This window comes from Berghia stephanieae, chromosome 12, assembly GCF_034508935.2.
Source record: "Berghia stephanieae isolate SIO BIC M18660-M18661 chromosome 12, UCSD_Bste_1.3, whole genome shotgun sequence".
In the NCBI taxonomy this organism is placed as follows: Eukaryota; Metazoa; Mollusca; class Gastropoda; order Nudibranchia; family Aeolidiidae; genus Berghia; species Berghia stephanieae.
Genome location: NC_088371.1, coordinates 9,930,296 through 9,933,971, shown reverse-complemented (window position 1 = coordinate 9,933,971; position 3,676 = coordinate 9,930,296). Strand labels below are relative to the sequence as shown.

General features: G+C 36.9%; 1 protein-coding gene across 1 annotated transcript in view; it reads left to right on the top strand.

Annotated features, from left to right (window-relative positions):
• LOC144957801 (V-type proton ATPase subunit F-like) overlaps positions 1-79 on the top strand; it is a 13,465-nt gene extending 13,386 nt beyond the window's left edge. Inside the window, exon 5 of the mRNA XM_078889233.1 lies at positions 1-79. This exon is cut by the window's left edge and continues 1,308 nt beyond it. The gene's annotated coding sequence lies outside the window, so the exon portion shown is untranslated.
• The last annotated feature ends 3,597 nt before the right edge of the window (positions 80-3,676 follow it).

Here is a 3,676-nt window from a genome sequence, read left to right as displayed (position 1 = left end):
GTAATGGATATGTATATGGATGTTGCTTATTTTTGTGAGTGTATGAGTGTGCTTGTGTGTGTGTGTGTGTGTGTTGTGAGCCATAAACGTAATTGGCTATTTAATTATTGTTTGTACTTTATTTCTAAAGAGGTCAACGTTTTCAATTTTTACCCCCTCAAAAAAATGTTCCATCCATATCACGGAAATGTCTAATCAGAATTATGTGAATCGAATACAAAGGGTGAAAGTACTTTTGATGCGTTGGTGAGTAAGAGTGGTATATGAAGACATACCTCAGTTTCTGGTGTGTGTGTGTGTGTGTGGGGGGGGGGGGGGGGGGGTGCCTGAGTTTACTTTAATTTTTTTTTTTTTGTTTTTGTTTTTTTTTTTTGGGGGGGGGGGGGGGGGGGGTTTAAAAATTGTTTTGTTTTTCTTTTGGTCTGTGTGTAACGATTGGAAACAGCCTAGATATGACCAAAGACGAATGTTACAATCATAATATGGACACAAAGATGTTTAGGTTTTACAAGTGGGATTGGATGAAATTATTTGTATTGTTGTGTGGTTTTTAAATAAATAATAATGTGAAATTGTATGAAAACTTCAATTTAATATACGAAAACAGATAAAATGGATGTTTCAGGTTTCCCCTATATCAACACAACAGGATGAATGAAACACTACAGACGAATGAGATAATGTGGTAGTGTTTCGTTCATCAACAAAACAGGATGAATGAAACACTACAGACGAATGAGATAATGTGGTAGTGTTTCGTTCATCCTGTTTTGTTGATAAAGGGGAAACCCAAAACTGTTTTCGTATATTAAATTGAAGCTTATATTCAATTTCACATTGCTATTTATTTCTTCGAGCTTCGAGTAGCAACATTTAGATATGGTTTTTAAAGGACGTAATGCTGATTTTTTGGGGGATTTTTTGTTTGTTTTGATAATTATTTGTATGAATGTGTATCCAACATTATCCTCATTAAGTCGTAAAATTTCATTAAACAATCATTCCATTTACATTGAAATAATATATGACTTTATTTATTTTTGTTTGTATTATTATTTTTAAAGGTTTCAGTTTGTAACTCATTTCAAACTGAGATCTTGGGTTCCTGACCTCCATAGTGGGCAGGGGGTACATACTGTGTCTTCTATCCCCTTATATCTGTTTTCCAACATGCTTTCTGTCTTTTGTCTTGGAATGAGATTACTTAATTTTGTCCAGGCCCTGGCCAGGGTCCTAGCTGGGAGGGAAACAGTCAAATGCAAAGTGGGAGATATTTTTTTCCTTGTAAATCATCTCTCTATTGTGTATTATTATATTTGTTATTTTGAATGTATAATGTAAGCATTTGAGTGCATTCCTCTTTGTTGGATTTTGTGCTTGTGTCCGGATGAGACATAGGTGAACTCAAACTAAGTACATTGGTGGTATGCTCTTGGAATCTACATCTGATCCCTATTTGTTCCCAGTTCCTCTATGTCTTATTTTTTCTTGGGTGCTTTAATTGTAATTCTAGAACTATTTACTATCCCATTTTCTTCCTTTTTATTGGCGCTGATATAATAACCTAAATGCGTTGCAAGCGCCGTAAAACCCTTAAAGACAAAAACAAACTGAGATCACCCAAAATAAAATGTTTAAAAAGTGGGATAATTTTGGTTTTTTTTTTTTCAAACATATGCTTTGTCTGATAGTTTCTTTGAGACCATTTCAGATTATACCTATGTGCACATATTTACAGGTCTGATCACCAAACACAATAATGGGATTATTTCCATTACAATGAGCCCAAAAATTTTGGGTTATCAGACCTGCAAATAACTACACGTTGGAGTATAGTATAATTTATACCATTTTTAAAAAATCCCTTTACCAAGATTTGAAACTGACTCTCTTGGGTGGGATCTTTTGACCTTCCACGGTGGGTGGAGAGGTCACTATAGCTGTCTTATATCCCTCTATCTGTTTTCTCTTTCTTCTACTTCTCACCTAAGATTAACAAGATCCCTATGGATATCATCCTATTTTTTGCTTGTGGTATCTTGTGAAGTAAGCGTGTAGTTGGTGGGGACTATTGATTGGATTTTCCATCCTTTTAGTCAGCTTTGTGGTCTTGTGCTATGCTACTCGCCTTCAGGCCTGTAAGTATCCAGTTCGAATCCCTCTGTGGCAAATTTGTTTTATCTTTTTGTTTTTAAGGGTTTTACGGCGCTTGCAACACATTTAGGTTATATCAGCGCCAGTAAAAAGGAAGAAAATGGGAAGGAAGACAAAGGGGAACCGGGAACAAATAGGGATCAGATGCAGATTCCAAGAGCAAACCATCAATGTACTTAGTTTGAGATCACCTATAAGTCTCATCCGGACACAAGCACAAAATCCAACAAAGAGGAATACACTCAAATGCTTACATTATACATTAAAAATAAGAAACATAATAATACATAACAGAGAGATGATTTACAAGGGAAAAAAAAATATCATCTCCCAACACAATAACTATGCATTTGACTGTTTCCCTCCCAGCTAGGACTCGGGGCCAGGGCCAGGACAAAACCAAGTAATCTCATTCCAAGACAAAGAAAGCAAGTTGGAAAACAGATATAGGGGATAGAAGACGCAGCAAGTACCCAGGTGGCAAATTTGAGCGCTTGGAAACTGATTAACTGGTGTTTGTTTTTGTTTTTAAGGGTTTTACGGCGCTTGCAACACATTAAGGTTATATCAGCGCCAGTAAAAAGGAAGAAAATGGGATAGTAAAAAGTTCTAGAATTACAATTAAAGCACCAAGAGAAAGTAAGACAAAGGGGAACTGGGAACAAATAGGGATCAGATGTAGATTCCAAGAGCATACCACCAATGTACTTAATTTGAGATCACCTAAAAGTCTCATCCAGACACAAGCACAGGTCCCAACTAAGAGGAATACACTCAAATGTTTACCAATTATATAATATAATATGCAAACTAAACATAATACAATGCATAACAGAGAGATGATTTACAAGGAAAAAAATATCATCTCCCAAAACAATAACTATGCATTTGACTGTTTCCCTCCCAGCCAGGACTCCGGAAAGGGCCAGGACAAAACCAAGTAACCTCATTCCAAGACAAAGACAGAAAGCATGTTGGAAAACAGATTTAAGGAGATAGAAGACACAGTATGTACCTCCCTGCCCGCAATGGGGATTAACTGGTGGGTATCAGTACCAGTGTTGTCTCTGTCAAAAGAAATACACTCAAGCCCAAGCACGGAAATCTCAAACTCGGTACAATTCCCCGTTTTAATCCCTCTACACAGAAAGCAATTGGAAAACAGATACAGGGAGATAGAAGACACAGCAAGTACGATCAACTGGGGTGACTTTGCTTCAACCGATTTGGAGCATTTTGATTACCATATTCTCCAGCCTGTTGCAGTTATTTCCCTCATTAGAGGACTTGATTTTTCATCAAAAGAAATAATTGTTGCAAAACTAGGCACAATCTAGCATGTCCAAATAGAGGCAAAGTGATCCCTTAAGGCACAGTGATCCCAGTTGACGGTACCTCCTTGCCCACTATGGGAGGTCGGGAACCCACCCAGGGATGAATTAAGTGGTTTTTGTTTTATTTATTTTTACTATAACTGACCTCACCTGCTATCCTAAACCTACTTAATATTTTAATGTTGACT